We start from the raw sequence: 15,038 nt of genomic DNA on the forward strand, positions 1-15,038 counted from the left end.
TCCTTCCACACAGGTTGTTGCTCTTTTCCCATTCTCTCCAACTCTTTGTAGAAGTAAATAAAGTTGTTGAAATTTTTCAGCTCTCCTCCTCTCCCTCCGGACGTTGTATTGTAGTAAGCCGGCCCTTTCCTCCTCTTCCTGGGCTGGTCTCAGGGCTCACTCTCGGCCTTCCAGACAGGAGCTAAAGCAGGGAGTTCCTTCTCTCTCAGCAGCACAGCTCCAACTGAATAGGCCACGCCTCCAAAGCTCCACCATTGGTCCACAGATCCCTGAAAGTAGCAGGCCAGATGGATAAGATGGTTAAGAAGGCATACGGAATGCTTGCCTTTATTGGCCGAGGCATAGAATATAAGAGCAGGGAGGTTATGCTTAAATTGTATAATTCTTTGGTTAGGCCACAGCTGGAGTACTGCGTGCAGTTCTGGTCGCCACATTATAAAAATGATGTCACCCTACCCAAACCTTGCTGATGGTGATCCAACTCTAACAATATTGGTATTAACAATTCTCTAACATTATTAGTGGTGTCGCTTCTCGGCCTTTTGGCTAAGATCATGCGTAACTGACCTGACAGGGGAGTAACCATGACCCCAACGTGGTTCTCCCTGGATCAGAAAGGTGGTTCTCCTATGCTTTTTGGAAATAGGAGGTGGGTGGGGTGGCTTGACCCATCCACCACCACGGAGGTGTGTGGGGTTGCTGACCCATCCACCTCCATGGCACGAACCTGGTATTGCAGTACTTCCAGGAACGGTGCTTGGGCTCTAGGCCTTTTCGCTAAGAGCATTAGAGCAGGGTGATCCTTGATGTGTGCAAGGTGACCTCTGGCGTTTGTGATCTGACAAAGAATTGGAAAGATTGGCTACGAAAAAAAAAAATTAGTGGTGTCCCTACTCTAACATTACTGCTGGTGATCCTACTCTAAAAGTCCACAGGTTACCTTGGGATAGGCGGATCAAGTGACACATTCCAGTGAGTGTGTTCATAATCTAATCTAACATTACTAGTGGTGACTCTGCTCTAGCATGACTGCTGTGACCCGACTCTAACATTACTGGTGGTGACCCTACTCCAACATGACTGGTGATGACTCTACTCTAACATTACTGGTGGTGACCAGACTCTAACATTACTGGTGGTGACCCTACTCCAACATTACTGGTGATGACTCTCCTCTAACATTACCAGCTGATACAAAAGCAAAACGCGCTTATTTGACTGCAACACCGGCCAACACCCTCCACCCCTTATTTCTGATTGGTCGCCAAGGAGGATAAGCCACAACCTGAAGTTTCACAGGAATGTGTCACTGGATCCGCCCATCCCAAAGTCCCGCTGACTTTGCAAATTGTAACTCGATTCACATTGACTTCCTGACGCGACAGAGGACAGAGCTCCCCAGAAGACAGTAACCGCCAGCCAAAGTCACATACCCAAGTCCAAGTACTTCCCTCCCCCAGCCAATGTCCCGGACCCATGTCCAAGTCAATGCCTCCCCCAGCAGAAGTGCCTTACCCCAGTCCAACTGCATGCCTCCCCCAGCCTAAGTGCCTTACCCAAGTGCAAATACATCTTTGCCCTCCCTCCATAGATCGGGCAATGTGCATGGATTATTAAGAGGTTTATTGGGTATGAAGTAAATATTGACAGTGTCGTGACTTCTGGATATCATCCACTCCAACGATGTCCTGTTTAGGGGATTGGAAGAACTTGGTCCATCTTTCCTGAGTTCTCTCTCTCCTCTCCAATACCCCCTGTCTCTCTCTTCACCAGCCTCTCTCGCTTCCAGCCTCTCTCACTCGAGGTCCCAAGGCCCTCCGACTCTTGGCCACAAGGCCCTCCGACTCTCAGCCCCTAGGACCACCAACTCGCCATCCCAACGCCCTCAGAGTTAAAATTTCAGGTCAATGACGAAACGCCGATGACTCTGTTTCTCTCTCCACAGATGCTGCCTGACCCACTGAGGTTCCCAGCATTTTCTGTTTTTCTATCTAACGTTATTGGTATTTGCCCAACTCTATCATTGCAAATGGCGATTGGACTCTAATGTTAATGCTGTCGATTATACTCTGACCGTACTGTTATTGACACTAATCTATCATTACTGATATTGAACCTGATCTAGCACTATTTGTGGAGGGACACTACTCCAACATTAATGGTGCTGACTCTACTCTAACATTACTGGGGATGACGTAACTCTAATATTAGTGATGGAGACCTAAATATAACATTACTGGTAGTGACGCTACTCTAATATTACTGGTGGTGACTGTAGAATAACATAATTGTTGGTGAGTCTGCTCCAATATTACTGGTGGAGACTCTACTTTCACATAGGTAACATCGACCCAAATATAACCGTAATAGTGCTGATCCTATTCTAAAATTACTGGTGGAGAATCTACTCAACATTTTGTTGGGCAAAAAATTGGCAGATACAGTATAATGTTGGAAAGTGTGAGGTCATGCATGTTGGCAGAAAGAAAATCAAGCAAGAGAAAGTTATTATTTAAATAGAGAATGATTGCAAAGTGCTGCAGTACAGCAGGACCTGGGCGTACTTGTGCAGGAAACACAAAAGGTTAGTATACAGGTACAGCAAGTGATCAAGAAGGCCAATGGAAACTTGGCCTTTATTGAAAAGGGGAAGGATTATAAAAGCAGGGAAGTCTTGCTACAGTTATACAGGGTATTAGTGCAGCCACACCTGGAATACTGCGTGCAGTTTTGGTTTCCATATTAACGAAAGGATATACTTGCTTTGGAGGCAGTTCAGAGAAGATTCACTAGGTTGATTTTGGAGATGAGGGGATTGACTTATGAGGAAAGGTTGAGTAGGTTGGGCCTCTGCTCATTGGAATTCAGAAGATTGATAGATGATCTTATCGAAAACTATAAGATTATGAGGTGGCTTAACAAGGTGGGTGCAGAGAGAATGTTTCCACTGATTGGGGAGACTCGAACTAGAAGGTATAATCTGAGAATACGGGGCCACCAATCGAAAACTGAGATGAGGAGAAATTTCTTTTCTCAGAAGGCTGTGGATCTGTGGAATTCACTGCCTCAGAAAGCTGTGGAAGCTGGCTCATTGAATACATTTAAGACACAGATAGACAGTTTCTTAACCGATAAGCGAATAAGGGACTATGGGGAGCGGGCAGGAAAGTGTACCTGAATTCATGATCGGATCAGCCAAGATCGTATTAAATGGCGGGGCAGGCTCGAGGGGCCATATGGCCTACTTCTGCTCCTATTTCTTCTGTTCTTATATGTTTATTAATCGGTTGTATTGACGCTATTCTAATATTACTGGTGTTGATATTACTCTATCATTATTGGTGTTGACTCTAATCCATCATCATTGATATTGACCCTATAATCTAACATTACTGGCGGTGAATCCACGCTAACATTACTGGTGGTGACTCTGCTCTATTATTAATTGAGGTGAACTTATTCTATCATTACCACTGGTAATCCTACAGGTGCTGACCCGACACTAACATTGTTGGTGGAGCCTCTACTCTAACATTACTATAAGAACATAAGAACATAAGAAATAGAAGCAGTTTAAGAAATAGAAATCGTTTAAGAAACTGTCTATTTCTGTCTTAAATTTATACAATATCCCAGCGTCCACAGCTCTCTGAGGCAGCGAATTCTACAGATCCACAACCCTCTGAGAGAAGAAATTTCTCCCCATCTCATTTATAAATGGGTGGCCCCTAATTCTAAGATTATGCCCTCTAGTTCTAGTCTTCCTATCAGTGGAAACATCCTTTCTGCATCCACCTTGTCAAGCCCCCTCATAATATTATACCTTTCGATAAGATCACCTCTCATTCTTCTGAATTCCAATGATTAATCGCCCAACATATTCAACCTTTCCTCATAGGCCAACCGCCTCATCTCCGTGAACCTTCTCTGAACTGCCTCCAAAGCAAGTAAATCCTTTCGTAAATATGGAAACCAAAACAGCACGCAGTATTACAGGTGTGGCCTCAACCAATATCCTGCACAACTGTAGCAACACTTCCCTGTTTTTATATTCCATCACATTTGCAATAAAGGCCAATATTCCATTGGCCTTCCTGATCACTTTCTGTACCTGCATACTAATGTGTTATTGCTTCATGCACAAGCACCCCCAGGTCCCGTTGTACTGCTGCACTTTGCAATCTTTCGCCATTTAAATAATAACTTGCTCTTTAATGTTTTTTTCTGCCAATGTGCATGACCTCACACTTTCCAACATTATACTCCATCTGCCAAATGTTTGCCCACTCACTTAGCCTGTCTATTTCCTTTTACATATTTTTTGTGTCCTCCTCACACATTGTTTTGCCTCCCATCTTCGTATCGTCAGCAAACTTGGCTATCCATTTTCGTGATTTTTAAAACTGCTCGAAATTACTGATGGAGGTTATACTCTAACGTTAATGTTCTTGATTCTACTCTAAAATTATTGGTATTAGCCCTAATCTAACATTAATGATATTGGCCCTATTCTACCATTAGTGGCGGTGAACATACTCTCACATTAATGGTGGTGACCCTACTCTAACATTACCAGAGGTGATCCTACTCTAACGTTACTGCTGGTGATCCTACTCTAATATTACAGGTAGTGACCCTACTATAATATTAATGGTGATGACTGTACTCCAACCTTACTGTTGATGAACCTATTCCACCTTACTGGTGGTGACTCTACTCGAACATTACTGGTATTGGTCCTATTCTAACATTAACGGGTTGATACTACTCTACCAGTATTGGTGTCACATTAATCTAACAATGCCGGTATTGATACTTCTTTAAAATTAATGGTGTTGACTCTACTCTAGCATTACTGGTGGTGACCCTACTTTAACATTACTGGTGGTGACGCTACTCTAACATTCCATGTGGTGACCCTACTCTAATATTGCTGGTGTTGACCCTACTCTAACATTACTGGTGGTAATATAACATTACCGGTGGGAATCCTACTCCAGCATTATTGCTGGTGACCCTACCCCAACATTACTGGTGGTGACCCTACTCCAACATTACTGGTGGTGATCCTACTCCAACATTACTGATGGTGACCCTACTCCAACATTACTGGTGGTGACCCTATGCTAACATTACTGGTGGTCTGGTGGTGCCCATACTCTAACATTAGTGCTGGTGACCCTACTCCAACATTACTGCTGGTGACCCTATTCTAACATTACTCATGGGAATCCTACTCTAATATTATTGCTGGTGACCCTACTCTAACATTACTGCTGGTGAACTTATTCTAATATTACTAGTGGTGACCTTACTAAAGCATTATTGCTGATGACTCTATTCCAACCTTAGTGTTGTTGACCCTACTCTAATATTACTGGTGCTGATCTTATTCTAACATTAGACTAGATGGTAACTCCAGCTAACATTACACGTGGAGAAACTATTCTACACTTACTGGTGGTGACTCTACTCTAACATTAATGGTGGTGATTCATCTCTAACATTACTGGTATTGTCACTTGTCTAAAGGTAGTAGTCTCTACTCCAGCAATGCTGGCGGTGAACCTACTGCACCCATACTTACGGTGACACTACTCTAACATTCCTGATGGTTAACCTAATCTAACAGATCTGGTTGAGAATTTACGTGAACATTACTGGTATTAGTTCATCTCTAATATTATTGGTATTGGTCCTACTCTAACATTATTCGTGTTAGTACTAATCTACCATCATTGGTGGTCACTCTAAGCTAACAATGTTGGTATTGACTCTACTCTAACATTCATTGTGATGACTGTACTCCAACATTACTGGTGGTTATCCTACTCTAACATTAATGGTGATGATCCTGTTCTAACATTACATGTGGTGACCCCAATCTAACATTACTGGTGTTAATGCTCACTCTAATCTAACATTACTGGTGGTGACCCTACTCTAACATTACTGTTGTTGACTCTATTCTATCATTACTGATGTGAACGTACTCTAACATTACTGATGGTGACCCTACTCAAATATTAATGGTGCCTACTCTGCTCTAATATTACTGTTGGGGACTCTACTCCTACCTTCAGCTGGTGCCACTGCACTATCATTACTGGTGGTGAGCCTAGTCTAGTAATAATAATATTGATAATGATCTAACATTATTAGTGGTGTCCCTACGCTAACATTACTGGTGGTGATCTTACTTGAACCTTACTGGTGGTGACTCTACTCAAACAATCCTGGTGGTTACCCTAACCCGACAGATCTGTTGGGGAATCTACTCCAACTGTATTAGTATTGGTTTTGCTCTAATATTACTGGCGGTGACCCTACTCTAACATGACTGGTTTTGACCCTACTCTAAGATTACTGGTGGTAACTCTACTCTAACAATTGTGGTATTGATATTTCTTTAACACAACTACTGATATCCATACTCTAATGTAACTTGTGGTGATATTACACCAACTTTATTGGTGGTGACTCTAATGTAATATTACTGATATTTACCATATTCTAACGTTAGGGTGGTGACCCTATTCTAACATTACTGGTGGTGACCCTACTCCACCATCACTGGTCGTGACTCTACTCTTACATTACTGGTATAGGCCCTACTCTTACATTACTGATGTTGATACTACACTAACATTATAGGTGGTGACTCTAATGGAACATGACCGTTCAGTCCGTAAGTGTGATCTTGGGCTTCTGGTCATCCGTCACTTTAATTCTTCACTTCATTCCCACTCTGATATCCCCATGGTTGGACTCCTGCACTTTTCGAATGCAGCTTAATGTAAGCTTGAGGAATAGCACCTCATCTTTCGTTTAAGCACTTTACAGGTGGTAATCTTACTCTCGCCTTACTGGCAGAGACCCTACTCCAACATTATTTTCGTGACTCTACACTAACAATACTGGTGGTGATATTACTCTAACGTTCCTAGTATTTACATTTCTCTAACATTACGAGCGGTGTCCTTAATCTAACATTATTGATGTTGACCCTACTCTAATATTACTGGTGGTGACTCTGCTGTAACATTACTGGGAGAGAATCTATTCCAGTATTACTGCTGGTGACCCTTATGCAACATAACTGTTGGTGATACTACTCCAACCTTATTGGCCGTGACTCTACTCATTACCAGTGGTGATCCTGCTCTAACCTTACTGGTTGTGACCCTATATGAACGTTAATGTTGGTGACCCTACTCCAACATTAATGATGGTGATTGTACAATAACATTAATGATGGCGCTCCTATTCTAACATTACTGGTATTGACATTTCTCGAACATGACTAGTGGCGTCCCTGCTGTAACATTACGCATGGTGATCCTGCTCTAACATTACTTGTGGTGACCCTACCGTAACATTATTGAGGTGACCCTACACCAACATTTCTGGTGGTGATCCGACTCTAATATGACTGGTGGTGATCGCACCATTTTCCTATATGATTGCAGTAAGACGTCATTACTCTTATACTCAAAACCCTTTGTAATAAAGGCCAACATGCCATTTTCTTCCTTGATTCCTTGCTGTACCTGCAAGTTAAATTTCAGAGTTTTGTTTACAAGGACACATAGGGCCCTCTGAATACCAACATTCTCCAATCGCTAAGCATTTAGAAATACTTTGCTTTCTTTTTTTTCTGCCAAATGCTCGAATAAGTTCGATACGTAACATTATTGACATTGACGGTATTCTAACAGTACTGGTGGTAATTACACTGTCACATTTCTGCTGTTTATTCTGTTTTCCCACTATATAGCTGATGACCTTACTGTAGATGGTGATGATGCAAATTTTGCGGACATTCTGAGGAATCAGCTGCTTTGGTCACTCCCCACAGTCCCGTCCCTCGGCACTCACTCCATCCTGCTCCGCAACCAGTGCCCCAGCCTGCACCAAGTCGTTATCAACATTCGTGTTCTGATACACATTCAGTATCTCAAGCTGAGTCAGGTTGCTTCCACCTTGATGTTGTGTTCAACTCTGAGCTGAGTTTCTGAAACAGATCTTCTGCATTGCAGAGACAGCCGCACTCTCGGGCCATTAACATCACCTCGCGCCAACACCGTTACTATATTAATCACCATCAGTAATGTTAGAATGTCGTCATCACCGGTAAAGTTAGAATAGCTTCAGCCAAGTTGAGGTAGCGTCACTACCTGTAACGTTATTTTTGGGTCACTATCATTAACATTAGTGTTGGGACACCTGGGACAAGTAATGTTCGAGTAGGGTCACCACCAGTGATGTTAGAGTAGGATCACCACCAGTAATGTTAGATTAGGATCACCACCAGTGATGTTAGAGTAGGATTGCCACTAATAAAATCGAGTAGGGTCACCACTAGTAATGTTAGAGTAGATTCATCACCAGTAATGTTAGAGTAGAGTCATCACCAGTAATGTTAGAATAGAGTCATCACCAGTAATGTTAGAGCAGGATCTCCACCAGTGATGTTGGAGTAGATTCATCACCAGTAATGTTAGAATAGAGTAATCGCCAGCTATGTTAGAGTTGTGCCACCATCAAAGATGTTGCAGTAATTCACCACCGATAATGTTAGTATACGGTTAACCTCAAATAATGCTAGAATAGAGTTATCACCAGTAATGTTCGAGAAGGGGTCGCCTCAAGTAATATTAGAGTACAGTAAACCATCTGTTGTATTAGACTAAGATCACCACTGGTAATGTTAGAGTAGGGACATCATCCTTAATATTAGCATAGAGTTAGTAACAGTAATGTCACTAACAAGGCAGGCACCAGTAATGCAAAAGTTAGCACTCATAATGTTGGAGTATTGTCACCAACAGTAATTTCGATAAGCTTTATTGAATTGTAATAAAAAATACCCAATGGAATTGCTTTTCCATGGTATGTCGCACTGGTGAAATGGCAGAGATTAACCGTTTTGAGAACTGAATGTCTTTTGGAACTTGCACGTTTGTTAACTGCCAACATTACTTTTCTACTCTAACGGTACTGGTGGTAACTCTCTACCATTGTTCATGACTCTACTGTAACATTAGTGGTAGTTATTGTACTGTAACATTACATTACAACTACCTCAGGCCGTCCTCGCTGAAGACCTCTTCAATGCCTTTAATATTTCCATACTCCAAACCACAAAGGATGCCCTCGCTAACCTCCCTCCCTCCATGAAATGCATTTATACATAATCACTGCTATATTGTAACCTTCTGGGGAAAAATGTTGCTCGCTTTTCTCTCTCATCATTTCCGAATTACAATCGTTTCCAAGATCCAATGATTTTCAAGAGTGACATCGATAACGTTTTTGTAGGTAAGGGTATTGAGTGGTATTGAGAAAAGGCGGTTAAATGGAGTTGATTGCAGATTAACCACGATGCTACTGAATGCGGAACAAACACGAAAGTTTGAATGGCGTACTCCTGTTCCTCCGTGTCCTGTTTACTGTGTCTCCTGTTTCCTAAGTTTACTTTGTCCTACCTTCGTTTCCCCTTTTCTATGTTTCATGTATGTTTTCTTTGTTTACTGATTACTTCGTTTCCTGACAGGATGTTTCTAGTTAACTATGTGTATTGCTTATTAATTTTCTTATTTCCTATGTTTAATGTTATCTTAGTGTCCTGTTTCCTACATTACTTGTTTTCTATGTTTAGTATTTCCTATGTTTTCTTCCTTCCAATGTTTACTGTTTCCCTTTCCCTGTGATTATTGTTATTCCAGTTTTCTTTTATCTATGCCTACTGTTCCCTATGTTTACTGTTTCCCTTTCCCTGTGATTATTGTTATTCCGGTTTCCTTTTATCTAAGCTTATTGTTTCCTATCTGTACCGCCTTTACTGTTTCCTACATTCACTGAGCACGGTGTCTGCTTTGTTTTCTGTGATTGCTCAAATCCAAATATATTTTGAGAGTACCAAAGTGCTAATTCAAAGGGAGCAAACAATGCCTCCCCCCAAGAACAAGGGGTCCTAAGGCAGAATCACATATTAATTTCAACGTGGAATAGGCCCAACCATTCTGTACAGTTTATCCATGAGCAGTATTGAGAATTCTATGTGCTCACTCAGATCCCATATCACTTTAGCTCACTTTACTTCAACCAACTAACTAATCTATTCTTTGACATTGACATTTTGAAATTTATTCTGAAATATTGTCCGTTACTGCCTATCAAAATTACAATGAGAAGATGCAGTAGGCCTTATTCCTGAACCACTGGTCAGAGTTTTATTCAACTGGATCCTTTTGCAGGGCCATTTCACAGGTCAGTTAACAGTCAGTAATGGATGACCGTCAAAGGCGCTAGTTGCAGTGTGCTGTGCTGCCGGGACAGCACACCACAAAATTCAGGGGCAATTTCCCAGGGGGTACACGCACCTGTCCCCCGGCTGATAATGCCATTGTGCCCCCGTTAGTGCCCCCAGCATTGCTAATGCAGCGCAAAAAAGGAGCAATTTCGGTCCCTAAATCTAGTTGAGAAATCCACAGCCTCACAACTCTGTAAAAAAAATTGCATTGAATCGTAGAACAATATAGCACAGACAAAGAATGCTCGGCCCATTATTCTTGTGCCGGCTCTTTGGAACACTATGCATCCAATTCCACTAGCTTGCTCTTTCCTCATTAGCTCTGGAAAATGTTCTCCTTCAAGTATGTATCCAACTCTTTTTTGAAATATATAATTGAATCTGCTTCCACCAATCTTTCAGGCAGTTCATCTTAGATCATAACACAATGCTGTCGAAGCAACTATTTACTTGGGTCACCTCTGTTTTTTTTTGCCAATTATCTTAAATCTGTATCCTTATGTTGATGACATTTCGGCCACTAGAAACAGTTTCTCCTTATTTATTCTTTAGAATCGCCTGATGATTTTAAACACCTCTATTAGTATCTCACCTGATCGTTCTCTACACCAAGTAGAACCACCCAGTTTCTCTAGTATCGCCACATAACTAAATTCATTCATTCCTGGTACCATTCTTGTATATCTCCTTTGCATGCATTCTATGGTCCCTAAAATGTGGGCACCAGAACTGGCCACAATACTCCTGAGTCCAATGCAGTGTTTTTGAAGAGATTAGCATATGCCTTGGTTTTGTACTCCATGCCTCTCTTTATAAAGCCAAGGATCCAGTGTGCCTTTTTAACAGGCTTCTCAAATTGCCCTGCCACCTTCAAAGACCTGTGTACATAAATCCTCAGGTTGCTTTCTTTCTTCACCCACTTTAAGTTAGATGTACCATGTAGTTTACATTGCCTCTCTGCATTCTTACCAGCCAAAGAAATCAATTCACACTTTTCCACGTTAAATGTTACTGCTGCATGTCTGTCCACTTTAGCAGCCTGTCTATGACCTATTTAAGTATATTATAAACCTCCTCACACTAGGTTTGATAGAGTTCCGTATCATCTGTGAACATTGATATCCTGCCGTCACTTGTATACCATGTCCAGGTCATATATGTATCAAAATTAGCAGTGGTCTCAACAGCAAACCATGGGGGACACTGCATACTTCCCTCCAGTCTGAATAAGAACTTTCAACCCTACTCACTGTTTTCTGTTCCATAGCCGATTTCTTATCCACGCAGTGATGCCACTGTCTCTTTAATCCCATGGGCTTCAATATTGCTCGCAAGTCTATTATGGGGTACTTTATCAAGCACCTTTTGACTATCCATATACATAGCATCAACAGCAGTATCCCCGTCCACTCTTCCTGTCTTAATTTCGAGCATTAAATCTGATATCTATGTCCTATCGTTGCAGTCTCTTGAACAAAATAGGAAATCCCATCTATTTACTCAGTACAATAATTTAAAAAAATAATTTTAAACATCTCTATCAAATTCCCCCATGCTATCGCTGCAATAACCTTCCTAATGTGTGGAGCCCAAAACGGCATGATGTTCTCAACTGTTATGTACAGAATTACTTTTATGTTGTACATCTGTGTATACAACTGTACTTTTATAATCTACAGCTGTTCCGTAAATCCCAGTAATCCATTCGTTAATAATGGCCATTTCCAGTTGAGGATCTGCTTTTACGGTCATCTGGACATTCCCTTGCACCCGCAATCCCTTTACTCTTCCACGTCGCCCAGATTGCTCTTTAACAGAGTAATTAATATCAAATCATTTACAAACATTCCAGCTCATATTTACTGATACCGTGTTTCACATGATCTTTTATTCTTATTTTAATATGCAGCAATCTCTCTCGGCCATTATTCATTTTTTTTCTAAAAGGACAGGATGTACGCTTTTCAGACTGCACCTGGGGACCATGTGGGTGTGTGGGGAATGGGAATTAATCAATGGTTTACCATTACACAGCGATTATCGCTGTAGATGCAGTGCCAGCCGTGGCACTGTGTTAGAAATAGCGATTTTAAGTTAGCAGGATGTCGTTTCAATCCCCACTCCAGAGACTTCAACACACTATCTAGTGGACGGGAGACTGTCCGAAGTGAAGTTAACTCGATGCCCCCTTTGACCTCTTGGCTGGAGTTAAATATCCCATGGAACTATTGTGAAGAACAGCAGTTGAGTTCTGCCCCCGTGTCTTCAGCAATAGAATTAAAACAGATTATCTGATCATTATCACATTGTGGGAATATGCTTTTGCAAATTGGCTGCCACATTTCCTGCACAACGTCAGTAACGCACCTCAAAATTAATTAATTGACTGTAAAATTCTTTAGGATTTCCTGAGCTCGTCCAAGGCGCTCCATCAATGCAAGTCTTCCTTTGATAAGCATAGAGTACAAAGCTGCTCTCGGACCGATCAAACAGTGAGCATTTATTGAATGGTGATGTGACTGAGGAGAGCGCGTACACTGAGCGCTGTGAAGCAGCAGCCAAATCAACAGAGGGATGAGCTACATCGTCCAATCAACTTGACGCTTCTGGCTCTAACGCTGCAGCTGTGAGGTGCTCCATTCAGGATTGATCCTGGGTATTGACCTTACTTCTGGTTACTCATGCACAAAGGTAGCATCCACGCCTGGAGCGGGGTAGAAAGAAGCCACGTGGACGTGATCCACGGTCAGAGAACACGACCCCGAGAAAATTGCAAGGATAATTCATACTGTTAAAGTTTTAGAGGTGTTGCAAGAACATGCTGGCCGAGGAAAAGACCAGCTGGCCCATCAATCCTGAGTGCACATGCTTGTAGCATCAGTACTTTCTAGCTCAAAGTCATCATCGCAGTCCCTCGGAGTTGAGGATGACTTGCTTCCACTATAAAATTGAGTTCTCAGGTGACTGAGGATTCCAATGCGGGATTACGGTCTCTGTCACAGGTGGGGCAGACAGTGGTTGAAGGAAAGGGTGGATGCGGAGCCTGGGTTGACGCAGGCTCCTTCCGCTGATTATGCTTCTTTTCTGCTTGTTCTCGGCGATGGGACTCGAGATGCTCAGTGCCGTTCCGGATGCTCTTCCTCCATTTTGGGTGTTCCTGGGCCAGGGAGTCCCAGGAGTCGGTGGGGATGTTGCACTTTCTAAAGAGGCTTTGAGCGTGTCCTTGAGGTGTTTCCTCTAGACACCTGGGGCTCGCTTGCTGTGTCGAAGCTCTGCATAGAGCGCTTGCTTTGGGAGTCTCGTGTCGGGCATGCAGATGATGTGGCCCGCCCAACGGAGCTGATAGAGCATAGTCAATGCTTCGATGCTGGGGATGGTGGCCTGAGCGAGAACATTGACGTTGGTGCATCTGTCCTGCAGGGGCATTTGCAGGATCTTGCGGAGGCAGCACTGGTGGTACTTGTCCAGCGATTTGAGGTGTCTGCTGTATATAGTCTGAGCTGTATAGGATGCAGTTTTCACTACTGCCCTGTGGACCATGAGATTGGTGCCGGATTTGAGATCCTATTCTTCAAAAAGTCTCTTCCTCCGGCGACTGAAGGCTGCACTGACATACTGAAGGCAGTTGTGGACCTCAGCATCAATGACTGTTCTTGCTGACAATAAGATGGTCCACGTTGCCCAAGGCTGCGCTGTTGATGTTGATAATCGGGTGGTAGTACTGTGTGGTGGAATCAGGTTGGTAGAGGTCCTTTGTCTCACAAATGTTTAGCGTGAGACCCTTGCTCTCGTACGCCTCGGTGAAGGTGTTGATGATGGCATGGATTTCGCCCTCCAAGTGTGTGCAGATGGAAGCGTCATCTGCATACAATAGTCCAATGACAGAGGATGGGACACCTAAGGATGTGGCCTGGAGGCGGCGGAAGTTGAACAGATTCCCATCTGTTCTATAATTTAGCTCCACTCTGGTGGGGAGCTTGTTAAGAGTGAGATGTAGCATTGCAGCAAGGATGATTGAACAGATCATTGGTGTGATGATGCAGCCTTGCTTAACCTTGGCCTGGACTTCGATTGGGTCTATAGTGGATCCATTGGTCAGGATCACAGCTTGCATGACTTCGTGGAGCAGACGGAGGAAGGTGAAAATTTTTGAGGGCAGCCAAAACAGAGGAGGATGCTCAATAATTCCTCATAGTTGAAAGTGTCAAAGGCTTTGTGAGGTCAAAGAAGGCCATATACAAGGGTTGGTGCTGGTCCCTGGATTTCTCTTTTAGTTGCCACGTGGTGAAAATCATGGCTGTTGTATCCTTAGTGGACTGAATCCGCATTGCAATTCTGGGAAGAGTTCTTCAGCCACAGGGAAAATACGATTGAGGAGGATTCTTGCAATGACTTTCCCTGTGGCCGACAGCAGGGAGATTCCTCTGCAGATACTGCAGTCGGACTTGTCCCCTTTTTTGAAGATGATCACGACCTCAATGTGATCTCCTGAGAGTGGCAAAATACTTGGAAGAAACAGGGCCAATCATAAGAACATAAGAACATAAGAATTAGGAACAGGAGTAGGCCATCTTGCACCTCGAGCCTGCTCCGCCATTTAACAAGATCATGGCTGATCTGGCCGTGGACTCAGCTCCACTTACCCGCCCTCTCCCCATAACCCTTAATTCCCTTATTGGTTAAAAATCTATCTATCTGTGACTTGAATACATTCAATGAGCTA

At 42.8% G+C, this 15,038-nt stretch overlaps 1 non-coding gene across 1 annotated transcript; it reads left to right on the forward strand.

Annotated features, from left to right (window-relative positions):
• Positions 1-526: 526 nt before the first annotated feature.
• Positions 527-723, forward strand: LOC139251750 (U2 spliceosomal RNA). Its single transcript, XR_011591424.1, has one exon. It is a non-coding gene; the product is annotated as a U2 spliceosomal RNA (small nuclear RNA).
• The last annotated feature ends 14,315 nt before the right edge of the window (positions 724-15,038 follow it).

This window comes from Pristiophorus japonicus, unplaced genomic scaffold, assembly GCF_044704955.1.
Source record: "Pristiophorus japonicus isolate sPriJap1 unplaced genomic scaffold, sPriJap1.hap1 HAP1_SCAFFOLD_438, whole genome shotgun sequence".
NCBI lineage: Eukaryota > Metazoa > Chordata > Chondrichthyes > Pristiophoridae > Pristiophorus > Pristiophorus japonicus.